Source organism: Gossypium hirsutum, chromosome A12, assembly GCF_007990345.1.
Source record: "Gossypium hirsutum isolate 1008001.06 chromosome A12, Gossypium_hirsutum_v2.1, whole genome shotgun sequence".
NCBI classification, from domain to species: Eukaryota; Viridiplantae; Streptophyta; class Magnoliopsida; order Malvales; family Malvaceae; genus Gossypium; species Gossypium hirsutum.
Window position 1 is genome coordinate 70,710,018 of NC_053435.1, and position 16,724 is coordinate 70,726,741.

Genomic DNA, 16,724 nt, shown 5'->3' on the forward strand with positions numbered 1-16,724 from the left:
GTCATCATTTCGACCCAACATGGCCTAAAATGGCCTAAGCCCATGAGATCGCCCATGGTGGCCTCTCGTAATCCAGTATTCATGTTTATACGTTTGGGGTTACCACACGAGTGATAGCACGCCCATGTGGCATCAACGGTCCTATTTTTTAGTTTTTACCGATTTACAGTTAAGATAGTGATTACACACCTGATTGCGAAAAGGCACAGAAGCCAACGGACACCAACCTATATTGAATTAATCACTCTATCAGTCCTTTAATCAATAGGGTTAATCACCCTCTTTTAACACTTAATCCTAAAATAATATTGATACTTGCCTTACTTGAACAAGAGTGATTTAGCCCCCTAAACCACTGACCAAGATTACCTAACGATCCTTGGCAAAAATCTGTATTACAACCCACTCTCGTTAACCATTACCAAAAGCGTAAAATAACCTGAACCAAGCGATTAACCATTTACCGAAACAAAGCGCTAAGAATGATGGATAACAGTAATTGGCCTACAAAGGCACCCCCTTAACCCGAATCAAGAAGTGGTACAACCACTCCTAGCAGTGCTAGCAGAAAAAAGAAAATGTTAATAGGGAGATTATATCAACTGAAGAAAGGAAAGGGAAGAAAATAACCGTGAACCCAAATAGACATGGTGGCTTACCTTAATTAACTACAGAAAGAGGTTCGGCTACAAGAGAATCTGGCAAGGACAAATCGATGAAACCCAAAAAATAGAGAGGGAAAGCAACAAGAGTATTCGACCAATGCACCAAAAAGAAATGGTGAGGGCTCAAAACAGATAGAGAAGGCTAGCGAAGATTCGGCACTAAGAGACAGTAGTATTCAGCCTAAAAGAGCAATGTGAAAAGAGGATTGAGTAAATGGAGAGAGAGCAGAAAAGAGAAGAAAAGAAAATCGATAGAGAGTGGATTGGAGGAAAAAGTAAAATCGAAGGCAAAAAAAATCGAAAGCCCCAAGTCTCTAATAGTATTCGGTATAGTAGCAAAGGGAACAAAGAATGTTGACAAAACCGAACTGGAGAGGAAAAAATGAAAATGAGGAGCTAACACACCCCTACCAAAATTTGAGTCCAAGATAGTTCCAATTTCGGTTCAAACTCTAAACAAGCCTTAAGACTCTCCACAATATCCTCCCAAAATTTGGCGAACACTCCCACCCCTTTCATCCACTTTTCAAACTCCTCCTCAAATCACTCCAACTTCTCACCTATCAGACTTTTAATGCAACACAAACACTAGCCGTCCAAAGACTCAAACTTCAGGCCTCAAACATTAGTAACACGCCAGTTACCCCCTTTGCCAACAGGCTCCTTATGTCATGTTTTACCCACAATAATTTAAAAACCTACTATACAGAACTAAGGGTTTTATTCACTTAAAATAATTTTTTTTTACTAAAGCCTAGGTTTGAACCCAGGACTTCCCACACTTCTTAGGACATATAACCACTCAAGCAGTCAATTATTTGTGTCATTTTCCTACACAACTAAACATTCATGTGTAGCCTCCTAACGGTTCCCATGCTCAAAACCTAATACTTTTAGGCCCAAAATTCGGGGCTTTACAACAATAACTCATATTCCTCCATAAAATTTTAGAAAACAACATGTTTACTATCATAGAAAGATCCTAAAATTTCAACCACTTTGCAAAATAGTCCCTTCATTTGAAAGCTCATGCTGCAAGGGGTCCAAAATACAAAAATCATCAAGAAAAACTATCAAAATCACTTGTGAAGATAAAGAGTGGCTGAAAATTTTCAAGCTTCTAAACCCTATTTTTGTTGGTAAATTTTGGTGGTGAAGAAGGTGTGAAAAGGATGACACCCTTTTTTCTTTATTTTATTTCATTTTGGTCAAATAAGCTACCAAATTTCTATCTAATTTTGATTTTCTCCATATTTTGTCTCCTATGGCCGGCCATCACCTATCCAAGGGTCTATTTGCCCTTTAAATACCCCCAATTTATGTTTCATGGAAATTTAACACCCTTAGCTATCAATTCAAGACTTTTGAACTTTATGCGATTTAGTCCTTTTTCGCGATTAAGCTCACAAACGCTAAAATTACTTCACCAAAAATTTCATGCACTCATGTAATAATGCCACAACACAAAATAAGTTTCAAAAATAATTTCTCTGACCTCAGGTCAGTAGTCCCAAAACCACTATTCCGATTAGGACCAAAATTCAGCTGTTACACTGACTAATTACGAGCTTCTACGTCTTTGTAATTTGCAGTGTTTGGTGTGCATTCTTGAATTTTCATTATGATTTCATGTTTGGGATGTGGAGAGAAGGAAGTCTGATCTAATTTGGTTGTTTCAACTACAATACGTCTATATAGCGGTTTACTGCACAGTACGATACTTCTGGCAGCTCAGCTGCATACTATATTTACGTTGCTTTGCTCCATATTTGTGGTGTGTAGGGTTGGATGAGCCTTTCAAGGTCCTATGTGGTGTGCAGGGCTGGTTGAGCTTCTTAAATCTAATTTGCGGTGTAAATGGGGGACGAAGAGGTGTTTAGTTGGACGAGTGGGTTTCTTGTTGATGCATTTGTTCTGCATTTTTGTCTGTCTATCTGATTATAAGATTAACAATATATAGATCATATTATTCAGCACTGACATGTCTGTTCTGGTTGTGATGATTATTTGGATATCGTATTGCCATTGTGATATTTTTTATCTTGGCATTTATTTTTTTTATTTTTTTTGTAGTTCCGATGTCACACTGAGCTTGTGTAGTTCACGCCCTCTCAGTTTATCCCTTTGTAGGTACTCTCATTTTTTGTTTCTATAGCTGGACTTGGTGTTCAGAGGTCTTGGAAGTGTCACCTTTTTAAAATTGGTTAATAAAGTGTTTTCTGTAAATTTGAGTTTTATTTAAATAGTTTTGGACTGTAAGTTTTATTTTAAATACCGTGGTATGAAATTTAGTGTTAAATGCAAGTAGACATTATTTGAATTGTACAACTGTATTTTGAGATGTCGGGATTTGATAACTGAAAATTTTTACGTAACCTAAATATTGTTTGTTTTCTCATTTGTTGATCCTAAATTTACCTACAATCACTTTGGTGATTAATGTAACCTCTAGGGTTTGGTCTAGACTTTTAGGCTGGGTTTTGGGTCGTTACATTTAGTGGTATCGGAGCCAAGTTTGCAAAAGCTCGGCCTGTGTTTTACGTATCCGTCTACGCTCGTGTTTATTTTTTTAAAAAAGTTTTGTTAAACCATACCACAAAATTTTGAAATGATATGTATTTCACTGATTTTGAGGTGATAAAATGTCTATGACTCTGACGCTAGTCGAGGGTGAAAATTCAAAACTGTAAGATTAGAAAAGTAGATTTTCATATTTATTTTATGGTTAATTTTTTGAAAATGTAGATACTCTAAGTTAGTCACAAGACCGATACAGATTCTAATGGTAAGCATGATTATGTAGGTCAATCTGGTGAGACTCTTAAAGAGTCGTTCGCTTCTCCAGGACGTAAGTTTGTTTAGGAATTAGAAGTCAATGCGGTTTCGCTAGCTTCAAGTAGCAATAACCCAGAGGTTGGTACTGAGGTGTTGACTCGAGTGGTGAGAGAGGTGTTAGAGAAAGTCTTCGAGCTAGTTTAGAGAGGAATAGAGAGTTAGTTCAAGGAAGTTGTGGATTGCGGGAAAAAAAGGGATTGTAGTCCTTTGAGGTTGGAGCCTTAGTCTGCGAAGCATATAAGAACGCAGTTGGGTATTAGTAAAGGTTGTGTGAATGGTTTTTGTAACGGGGTGAGCGTATCGGTTTGTGGAAACTGTAAGAAGCGCAATTTGGGCTATTGTTGGAAGAAGTTAGGAGCACGTCTTAGATGCGGGTCTATAGATCATCGAATTAGGGAGTGTCCGCGGTGACATTGAGATAAGTATGGTGGTTGGTTGTTGTAATTCTATGTGTTAGTTATTTGAATGATATTGATTGCTTATTCGTTGAATAGCGTTTGTGTGTGTGATGAATAAGTATGTATCTACTTAAATGACTAAGTGTTTCGATTGTGTGTGAGGTATTGAGTTCAACTCTAGTGTGGTAGCGCTTCGGGACTAGAGTGCGCAATGGGATCGTAGTGGTGTAGCTGTGTTATACCACTGCTCTGTTAGTTGGAAATTTTGGGGACAAAATTTCTTTAAGGAGGGGTGAGTTGTAACACCCTGAATTTTAGGGTTGGAAGTTTTGAGCTTCAAGGTTAGGGTCAGTGAATAGGTTGTGCTATTGTGTTTAATTGCGCACTTAGGCAGTAGAATGGGCCTGCTGGTCTGGTGGTTTGTTTTGCATTAATGTACCTCTGGGTTCTGATTTCAAGCTGTCATTTGTGCGGTTTGGGAAGATAATCTTAATTTAGTTTTGTTTTAAAATCCAAAGTATCTATTTAATTTTAATTTTAATTATATTTTTGGATAAAACTTCCCAAAGTGATTTTCATGTTCCCTTGTTTTCTGTCCCCACTCTCTCTTATCAGATTTTATTTTTCTTCTCTTCTTATTATTTTTCTTAGGGATTTAAAAAATATATACATTTCTCTGCCATTAAATTCTTCTCTTTAATTTTTATTGATGGTTTTTAGGTAGTTTAAGGTTTCGAGCAGAGGTAAGTGGTGCTTTGGTAGAGCAATTTTAGGTTATTCATATGTGTTAGATTGGTATGGTGATGAATGGGTTTTTGTTCGTGTAAATGAGATTTCAGAATTATGTTGGGCAGGCATTCCGATCTTCTTTGGTGTTGAATAGCGAATTTAGGTGTGGGTTCGAAAACTCTCCTTTCATTATTGAAAATTTCTTGTGGGATCCGTGAAATTTGACATATTTTCTGTGTTTTTTGAATTGACCAAACGAAATGTTGATTGTGGTGGAACTGCTTGAAATTCTAAGTGTTTTTGGTGTATATCAGTATTATTGAGGGTTGGGGATCATTTGCACATCAAAGGCATATTTTGCAGCCTATTTCGGTGTGGTTTTGTGACTACACGGGTGGCCATACGGGCGTATGCTCCAACATGGGTGGTTCACGCAGTTGTGTAGATTTGAAAATTAGGGTTTCTTAGTAGGATTAGGTGCCACACGTTCGTGTGACTGATTTGGGGATATTAGTCAATTTTCACACGGCTATGTCCCTTGGGTACATGGTGTGTGCGTTTATGAATTTAGGGTTTTTGATGAATTTTGGTGCCATACGGCTTGGCCACACGGGCGTGTGAGATATCCACACGACCGTGTCTACTCTATTATTAATTTTTAGCACTTTTGGATAGTGAGCTACACGAGCTGTTCACATGGGCATGTGGGGCCTTCACACAGGCGTGTGTGGCCTCCATATGCACGTGTGACCTGGGCAATTCCACACGACGAGGGCACACGGCCATGTGGTCTTGCCTTGCCAAAATTTTGTATTATGTTGATTTATGACCTGTTTGTGGTTTTGTTTGTACTGACCCTTGGCTAGGTCATAGCAAGGGTAGTCGGCACTTTATTTTGACTCGGACTTATCTATTTTATGCAATTGTTGCATTATTTAAGTGATTCATTAATATGGTATTGCCTAATAAATGAGTATCTATTTTAGTGGTTAAGTGATGTGGGTGTATGTGTGACTATTTGGAAATTGTGTACATCAATTTTGTAATTGATTGACTGATTAAGAGCTTCTGTGTCTTTGTAATTGACAGTGTTTGGTGTGCATTCTTGCATTTTCATTATGATTATGGGTTTGGGATATGGAAAAAAGGAAGTCTGATCTGATTTGGAAGTTTCAACTACAATACGTTTGTATAGCGGTTTACCGCATAGTACGATATTTCTGGTAGCTCAGTTGCATACTGTATTTACATGGCTTTGCTCCACATGAGTGGTGTGTAGGGTTGGATGGGTCTTTTGAGGTCTTATGTGGTGTACAGGGCTTGTTGAGCTTCTTATAACTCTTTTGTGGTGTGAATGGGGGATGAAGAGGTGTTTGGCTGGATGGGCGGGTTTCATGTTGATGCATTTGTTCCACATTTTTGTCTGTCTGTCTAATTACGAGATTAACGGTATATAGATCATAGTATTTAGTACTGATGTGTCTGTTGTGGTTGTGATGATTATTTGGATATCAGATTGTCATTGTGATATTTTTTAGTATGGCGTTTTTTTTTTGTTTTTCTATAGTTCCGATGTCATACTGAGCTTGTGTAGCTCACCCCTCTCAGTTTATCTCTTTACAGGTACTCTCATTTTCTGTTTCTATCGCCGGACTCGGTGTGCGGAGTTCTCAGAAGTGTCATGTTTTTAAAACTGTCTAATAAAGTGTTTTCTGTAAATTTGAGTTTTATTTAAACGATTTTGGACTGTAAGTTTTGTTTTAAATACTGTGGTATGAAATTTAGTGTTAAATGCAAGTAGACGTTATTTGAATTGAACAACTATATTTTGAGATGTCAGGATTTGGTAATTGAAAATTTTTACGTAACCTAAATATTGTTTGTTTTCTCATTTGTTGATCCTAAATTTACCTACAATCACTTCGGTGATCAATGTAACCTCCGATATTAGGTCTAGACTTCTAGGCTGGGTTTTGGGTCATTACACTTATCAGATTCACATTGATTTACACTTTAAGTGCCAAAATAATGCTCATTGAGTTATCACATATCCAACCACATATGTGTGCATTAAAATCAGTACATCATAAATCACATACAAGTATTCTCACTTATTACCTATCATAATAATATCACATTCCACAATTCAACATATATATATACTTACCTAAATTCTGCTTTCTTTCACAGCATATTTGCATTATTAGCAGACCATTATCACTATCATTTGGCATGTTTATCATTCCCACGACACAACATAATTCACAATAGTCATCATACATGTTTCATATCACAATATCGCATCATAATAATCAATCCACAATTATTCACAGAACCGCATAATTTGCCAAAATAAAAAAGTGAAATAGAAAGCTTACACTCGGTACTTAGAATAGGGGTTTAGGCTATTCCTATTCTCCCAAACAACACTATCAATTGTGTCTACAAGTAGCAATTCCAAACACTCACCGTTCACATTTTCGCCTAATTGCTGAAAGTTTAAACTAGTTTTTCCTTGCCTTTATCTTTGCTCGTTGAATGTCCTAACTTTTGGGCCATCGAGACGCTTTGTGGAATAGCAAAAAATTATTCTGGTGATCCAAACTAGGGATCCATGCACGAGGAACAAATCAAGAAGGAAAGATTTGAAATATACCTTTTGAAATCTGAAAAATACGAAGGAAACTTTGCTGATTTAATCACCTTCGCATGCTACTGATCCAAAGTCGCAACAGAATCGTCCTGGCCTCTATGTATCCCACCTAGTTATGAATGGATGAACAAAAACTCTCTCTGAATGTTTCAGAGAGCTTTTCCAAAAAAATGCAGTTGCTAGGCGTAGGTTTCTTTTCCTTTCTGTGGTTAATATTGGTAACGCTCTCTCACCTTAAGTTTTTTTATGATATCCATATTAAAACCGGAATCACCCCTTTTTTGGTGCCAAAAAATATATGAAAAATATCATAATGTAATATCCTTTCTAAAAAGATATTAATTTCCATATATTTTATGTTTGACCGAAATTATTATAACACTTTATTTTAATAATTTCGATAAATAATACATAATTAATATTTTATAAGAATCAAATCCATACATCTATTTTAACTATGTTCTGTAACAACTCATTTTTAGTGAAATCAGAACAGTGGTTTTGGTTCTACAAATCTGAAGTTGAATATTTTATTTTATTATTTTATTATCTACTGTATGATAGTAGTACCGTATAAAATTTTCGTTAAGAATTTTTACTGTTTACATGCTCAATTTGATAAAAAGGGCTAAATAGTGTAAAGTGAAAAAGTTGAGTTCTAGTAGCTAAATGTATTAAATAGCTATAGAACTTTAAAGTGGAAGTCCTTATATGGTAATTAGACCATTAGAGTTGATAGTGGATTTTAATGGTTTGGCATTATTGAAATTTGGATAAATATTTAAGGTGAATTTTGGTAATTAGTAATTAAAGTTAAAATAAATAAAACAAAGCAAATTATCATCTTCTTCCATCCTTTTTTCAATCGAAAATTAGGGAAATAATATCCATTAAATAGCTCCAATATTCGGCTAAGCTAACCACCGTGCATTGGTATGAAATTTTGTCCCCTTTTTAATGATTTCTATGTTTTCGGGATCGTTGTAGCTTAATCTAGTTAGCTCAGGGACTAATTTGTGAAACTGTTGTAGTATTAGGTTTTACCATTAATAAATTTGTATGTGTTTTGATGTTTTATGATAGAAAATGGATGGTTGTTAATAGATAAACAACTTTTGTTAAGTGATTCTTTGATGAAATTGTCATTTTGGGATTAAATTGAAAAATAAAAAATTTTACATGATGAAATGGTGAAATAAATGAAATGTAGTGCTTGATAGGGACTAGATTGATATTCAACTATGATGGGTTGTGGTGGAATTTCATGAATTTCCATTTCTATAAGCTAGGTATAGGGGAAAAATGGTAAATTTGACAAAATATGATTTTGGATTAAATTGAATGAAATATATATTGATTTTAGTTAAATTTATCCGTATAGATCAAGACAGACCTTATACGGCTTTAGATCGAGGCAAGGAAAAAGCTTCGAATTAGTCGACTTTTTTTTCTACGTTTATCATCGAGGTAAATTCGTATGTTTAAATAGTGTTTTCAATTATGATTTAAATGATATTATTGCATAATATTAAATTGTGTTGACGAAAAAATTTAACGACGTAACGAAAATCATCAACCAATGAAAAGGGATAGTTTTGGCTATCAATTATGAAAAGGGATGGTGATGTCCATTAAATTATGAAAAGGGATGGCTTCGGCTATGATCTATGAAAAGGGATGGCTTCGACTATCAAATTATGAAAAGGGATGGTGATGACCATTAAATTATGAAAAGGGATAGCTTCAGCTATCAAACCATGAAAAGAGATAACTTCGATTATCGAATTACGAAAAGGAATGTGTCAACCATCGTATTATTACCTCATGTGAGCTTCGGTAAGAGCTTTCAATGTAAATTACATTATTATAATGAAAGGTGGGTAATGCGTACCTTTGTGGAAATTAAGAGTAAGAAAGTATATATATGAGTTTTTGAATTTGTTGTGTTCATGTTGAATTGGGATATATATATGTTTTGTGGTTGTTTAATGTATTGACAAATTTAGACTATATTCGTTATGAACTTACAAAGCACAACATGCTTACTTTGTGTTTAGTTTTTTTTGTTTGTAGTTTCAAAAGCTCATTCAGGTTGGAAAGTCGTCAGAGATCTATCACACTATCCATCGGCTTTTTCAGTACTTTCGGATGTTTAATTTTGGTTATAATGGCATGTATAGGTATTTTGGCTAATGTTGGCCTATATGCTTTGTTGTGGTTGTGGCCATTTGATTTAGATTGTGTTTTGGCATATTTTGGTATGGATAAAAGTATCCTTAATATGGTTTTTGTTTGGCTTGTTTTGTGTTTGAATGATGAAAGGTAATGATAGTTAAATGTGCATATTATAAATGTGTCTTGTGATATTGATGCAAATATGCTTTGTGGTTAGTTGATTATATGGCCAAATAGAGTATATGGTTATATATGTTTACATGTTGTCATTTGAGGTGCCTAATGGTATATTGGTTGTATGTGATAATACCATATGTATAAAGCTAGATTTTGCATGATTTTGGTGTCTTGTTATGGCTTGTATACATATGCATTTTTTATTGTAGATACATGCCTTGTTGGGTGAGAAAAATGGCTTGTAAAATGGCTTATTTTCATCCACACGGGTGTGTTCCTCATCCGTGACACAAATTAACCCCTAAAATAGATAGATTTAGTTATCCCGATCTCAAAAATATAAAAATTACTAAAAACGGGACAAGATTACTTAACCAATTAAGCCAAGAAGCTTGCTTTCTCTTTCCTAGGGTTTACATGTATTTTGGGGAAGAAGATGACATAAAATGATGATATTTTGTTATTTAATTAATTTATCACCTTTTATTTTTCATCTTTCCAATTTCATCCTTTTCTTTATTTTATTTTCCATAGATGAATCATCATCCTTAACAACTAAGCACTTTTAATGGTCTAATTACCATATAAGGACCTCCAATTTAAAGTTCTATAGCTATTTAATCCATTTAGCTATTAGAACTCCACATTTGCACTTTGTGCAATTTAGTCATTTATCAAATTAAACATGTAATCGATAAAATTTCTTTACGAAATTTTCACACAATATTATTATCATATTGTAGATTATAAAATAGTATTAAAATAATTTTTTCTTTTCAGAATCGAATCTGTGGTCCCAAAACCAGTGTTTCCACTTTATCAAAAATGGGCTGTTACAACGAGAGTTTGTTAGATTGAGTAAAAATGCCCGGGAGTGCATTCTAACCGAGACTACAATGTGTAAATGATTCAAAGACAGGTTAAATGAGGGTATAAATCATTTAGTCAAGATTCTAAAGCTGAAAGAATTTGTTGTTTTAGTTGACAGAGCACATAAAGTTGAAGAGCTTAGCAAAGAGAAAAGAAAAGCTGATTTTGAAGCTAGAGACTCAAGAAAAAAATCGACTAGGAAGTCGTATTAGTCACAGTCGAAGAGATAGAAAGAACACCATAACCGTTCAACTACTTCAGTGGGATACCCTGATAGAGACCAAGGCAAACATTATGCAGGTTCAAAGACACAAGCTACGTTTGTAGCTAACGTAGATAGTGTTAAAGATAATAAACCTGATTGTCAACGGTGTGGATGTTGACATTTTGGCGAGTGCAGTGTGAAAGACAGAGTGTGTTTCAAATGTGGCTCGTATAAGCATTTTATTCATGATTTCCCAGAAATATCTGAGAAATAAAAGGTTCAGAATGTTTGATCCAGTAACATTGCCACGAGGGGTAGACCACCTCGTAACCTTGGAAATGTGAGTAGTAGCCGTGGTGGAACAAAAGACTTTGCTATGAGATCTAAAGCACGAGCCCCAGCTAGGGCTCACACCATTTGTGCATGAGAGGAAGCTTCTGTGCCAGATGTTATTACGAGTATTTTCTCTGTAACACCCTAAACTCAGCCTAGACGTTATGGCCGAATCTGGTGCGTCACATCAAACTATTTTTCAAATTTGATCTTTCCGGTGAAAATCCATTATTGAATCTAAATTTATTAAACCACAGTTCCCATCAAAATGTTTACCAATTTTTTGCCTTTGGTATATTACCTCATTTAAACTCGCGGAAGCATTTTGAAAACTTTGTTGTTGGAAGCTCGTATTCCATAGAAAAATCATGCCATTTTGAAATCTCGAGTTTTCCTAGACTAGCAGTTTAGTATAAGAAATCACAATCCAAATTAAAACTTAAAACCCACCAACAGCCTTATTACATAAAAAAATCCAAAACAAAATCTAATTGCAATTAAAAGAAACAGAAACAGTAGTGTGGCCATCTCCGAGCCCCTCACAGCTCCGATCCGTCTAAGGCTGGAAATTACCTGAAAGGTTAATAAACGGGGTGAGTTTATGAAAACTCAGTGTGTAATCCTAATAACAAACAAACAGTGAATAACACGGTATCAGTACAATCTGGGCCAAAGCCCTATTTAGTCTCGACATATACTAGGTCGAAGCCTTTCGTTTAACGGTTACTGGGCCGAAGCCTTTACTGTAAATGATATGGCCCATAGGCCCATTTCACTATCACATGAAATACCAATGAATGTATGCAAGCCCATTTGGGGAGACTACTCAACCCACCATCCGCTACTCTCCACCCGTACCAACCAAGCTCTCTATGTGGGGAATAACTCAACCCACCCAACCAAACTCTTCACTGGCAGCATAGTTGCTTTATTATATAACTGGAGGCCTAGCCTCTTTTAATAACTGGGGCAAAGCCTTTTTTGGTAAACTGGGGCAAAGCCCTTTTCGCACTTCCTCCATTTATATAAAACCCCACCCATGCAACATGTCATGTATCCAGAATGTCATGTCCATATTTAAATCAAACATTCACAGTCAAGTCATTCATATCACCAACATATATTCGCAATCAAATCCGTCAACCACACAGTTCAAGTCGGTCACTTGCCTACAAGGGCAAAACAATCATTTAACACCCTAGGGGCAAAATGGAAATTTTACCCCATAAGGGTATCTCGGTAATTCTACCCTACAGAGGTATTTCAGTAATTTTACCCTACAAGGGTATTTCGATAATTCTACCCTACAAGGGTATTTCAGTAATTCTACCCTACAGGGGTATTTCAATAATTTTGTAAATCGAGGGTAAAACGATAATTCTGTAAATCCGGGGTACTTTGGTAATTTTTACAAGTCGAGGGTATTTTAGTAATTTTACAAATCGAGGGTATTTCAATAATTTTACAAACTGAGGGTATTTTAGTAATTTCACAAATCAAGGGTATTTTGGTAATTTTACAAACCAGAGGTACTTTGGTAATTTTGTAAACCAAGGGTATTTTGGTAATTTTAATGATCGAGGGTATTTTGGTAATTTTGTAAATCAAGGGTATTTTGGTAATTTTACAAACCAGGGGTATTTTAGTAATTTTACAAATTGATGGCATTTTAGTAATTTGGTAAACTAAAGTATTCTAAACAGGGATAACAATACGAATGGGCCTAAAGGCTATTCTCGGCCAAAATGGGCCCACACGCTCATGTGGCCCTTTTAGCCCAAATCTAACCACAGATATGAGATTCACCTACCGTAGTCCAATATTTACTACACAATCAAACAACTTATCCAATTGGGCCTGTTGGCCCATTGGGCCCACATGACCCCTTTTGGCCCATCGCAGCCCGAAGTAGCCATCTTACAGCTAGAGTAGCGAGAAAATACACACCTGATAGGAGACTGGAGTTAATCTGCGCTCCGAGCACTCTTAGCCGACACCCAACCCAAACAAGTACACCATAAAGCGAAAGGGATCAGCCAAGAAAGGTACCTTTACTCTCCTCATGGTTCTCTCTATTTAAAGCCAGCTTTGTATCCACTCTTATGTTAGTTTCCCGATGTGGGATCCCTCCATCATCAGATTTTAAATTCAACACCAACTCTTGCCGCCCCCTGTTACCAAAATAAATGCTTTTTGCTTGCCATGAGTTTTGAACCCTGGACCTCCTTACCAACTCTCTGACGCCACCCTCCTGCCTCTTATGTGGCGCTACTTTGCCACTAGACCACAAGGCTTTTTGTGGCACAATTTCTCCAACAATATTCTTAAGGCCTACCTACTACACCCAGGGTTTGATTCATCTTAAACCAAAATTTTTGCTAGAGTCCAGGTTTAAACCCAGGACTTCTCCAACACTTCTCAGCACGCTTAACCACTGAAACAAGCCTTCATTAACGAAATTTACAAGCACAACAAAATATTATAAGCTACCTTCAACCGCTCCCATGCTCAAGGCCCAAACTTCTAGGCCCAAATTCAGGGTGTTACATTCTCTATCTTTGACGCTGATTTTATTACTTTGATTGATCCAGGATCAACCCATTCATCTGTATGCACGAATTTAATATCTAATAAGAATTTTCATGTTGAGTCCACTGAATTAGTGGTTAAAGTGTCGAACCCCCTACTTAGTTTGTGCTAGTTGATAAAGTTTACAAGAACTGCCCTTTGATGATTCGGGGTCACAATTTTCTGGCTAATTTGGTGCTATTACTATTTGATGAATTTGACATGATTTTGGGCATGGATTGACTAACTATACACGATGCTATTGTCAACTGTAGACGAAAGCTTATTGCACTACAATGTTAGAATGGTGAGACACTTCAAATTGAATCAGATAGTTCTAGTGGATTGCCTATGCTATTTCAGTTATGTCAGCGTAGAAATATGTTAGAAAAAGTTGTGATGCTTACTTTGCTTTGGTACTGGATTCTAAAGTATTTGAGTCTAAGCTTGAATCAGTGTCAGCAGTTTGTAAGTATCCTGATGTGTTTCCAGAAGAGTTACCTAGATTACCGCCAATCAGAGAGGTTGAGTTTGCTATTGATTTAGTACCAGGGACATCACCGATATTGATATCACCTTACAAAATGGCTCCTACTGAGTTGAAAGAGTTGAAAGCATAGTTGTAAGAATTGACAAATAAGGGTTTTGCACGACCCAGTTTCTCACATTGGGGTGCACCAGTTATGTTCGTTAAGAAAAAGGAAAAATCGATGAGATTATGTATTGAATACAGTCAGCTTAACAAGGTTACAATCAAGAAAAAATATCCTCTACCTCAAATTGACAATTTGTTTGATTAGTTGAAAGGTGCCACGGTATTCTCAAAGATTGATCTTCATTCTGGCTATTATCTACTACTAGTGAAAGATTCAGATGTGCCAAAAACTATATTCAGAACTAGCTACGGACACTATAAATTTCTTGTGATACCTTTGGTTTAACTAATGCACTTGTAGTATTTATGGATCTGATGAACAAAATTTTCAGACCGTATTTAGACAAATTTGTAGTGGTGTTTATCGACAACATTCTGATATATTCATGAGATGAGGTTGAGCATGCTAAGCACTTGAGAATTGTGTTGCAAACCCTACGAGATAGACAACTATTTGCCAAATTTAGCAAATGGGAGTTTTGGCTCTGAGAAGTCAGTTTTCAGGGACATATAGTATCATTCGAAGGGATCAGAGTTGATCCAAGTAAAATTTCAGTAGCTATTGACTGGAAACCGTCAAGAAATATATCTGAGGTTAGAAGTTCCCTAGGATTAGCTAGTCATTATAGAAGATTCGTAAAAGGTTTTGTAATGATAGCTACACCGATGATGTGACTATTACAGAAAGATGTAAAGTTTGAATGGTCCACAAAATGCTAGCAATGTTTCAATCAGTTGAAAGCATTGTTGACCGAGGTACCAATTCTGGTTTAGCCTGAATTGGGTAAAGAATTTGTGATTTTCAGTTATGCATCTTTAAATAGTTTAGGCTGTGTTTTGATGCAAGAAGGAAAAAGTAATAGCTTATGCTTCCAGGCAGTTAAAGCCACATGAAATGAATTATCTGACAGATGACCTAGAGTTTGCAGTTATAGTTTTTGCGTTGAAAATTTGGTGACACTATTCATTTGGTGAAAAGTGACGTATATTTATTGATTATAAGAGTTTGAAGTATCTAATGTCAAAAAAAGATTTGAATCTGAGACAACGTAAATGACTCAAACTGTTAAAAGATTATGAGTTGGTTATTGATTATCATCTGGGAAAAGCGAATGTGGTTGCTGATGCTTTGAGTAGAAAGTCTTTGTTTGCTTTGTGAGCGATGAATATGCATCTAACATTGTATGATGATGGTTTAATCTTAGCCGAGTTAAAAGCTAGATCGATGTTCGTACAGCAGATCTGTAAAGCTTAAACATGAGATGAAGAGTTGCTAGATAACCAGGCACAAAGTGAATCGACTTCTGATTCAGAATTTCAGATAGGACCCGACGATTGTTTATTGTTCAGGGATAGAATTTATGTACCAAAGAATCTAGAACTCATTTAGAAAATCTTGTACGAAGCTCATAGTGGTAGCTTGTCTGTTCATCCGAGAAGTAATAAGATGTATAGTGATTTGAAATAGATGTAATGGTGGCCGAAAATGAAACTGCAAGATTTTTTACTTTGTATCGATATGTTTAGTATGTCAGCAAGTTAAAGCTGAACATGAGGTACCTTCTGGATTATTGCAGCTAATGATGATACAAGACTGAAAATAGGATCGAGTTACTATGGATTTTGTATCCGGATTACCCCTATCTCCGAGAAAGAAAGATGTCGTTTGGGTTGTTTTTGATCGCTTAACAAAGTCAGTACATTTCATTCCAGTACGTACAGATTACTCCCTTGAGAAATTAGCTGAGTTAAACATATTTGAGGTTGTCAAATTAGACGGGGTGCTAGTTTCCATCATTTCGGATAGAGATCCGCGGTTTACATCACAATTCTGGAGAAAGTTACAGAAAGCTCTAGGTACGCGATTGCATTTTAGCACTGCATTTCATCCTCAGACCAATAGTGAATCTGAGCGGGTGATTCAAATTCTTGAAGATATGCTTCGTTGCTCTGTATTAGAGTTCAAAGACAAGTGGGAGAAATATTTACTGTTGGTTGAATTCGCTTATAACAATAGTTTTTGAGCATAAAGATGGCACCATATAAAGCTTTGTACGATTGTAGATGCTAAACTCCGTTATACTAGACAGAGCTCAGTGAGAAAAAGATACCCGAAGTTGATTTGATTCGTGAGACTAAAGAAAAAGTAAAAGTAATTTTAGATAGCTTGAAGACAGCTTCAGATAGACAGAAATCATATGCGGATCTTAAACATAAAGACATAGAATTTCAAGTCGGTGACAGAATATTCTTGAAAGTATTGCCCTAGAAGGAAGTTCTACGATTTCTGGTCACAAAGGGAAGCTAAGCCCATGATTTATTGGGCTGTATGTGATTATTGAAAGAATTAGACCTGTTGCGTATTGATTAGCTTTACCGTCGGAATTAGAAAAGATTCACAATGTCTTTTATGTGTCTATGTTACGATGGTTCCGATCTGACCCTTCACATGTTATCTCCC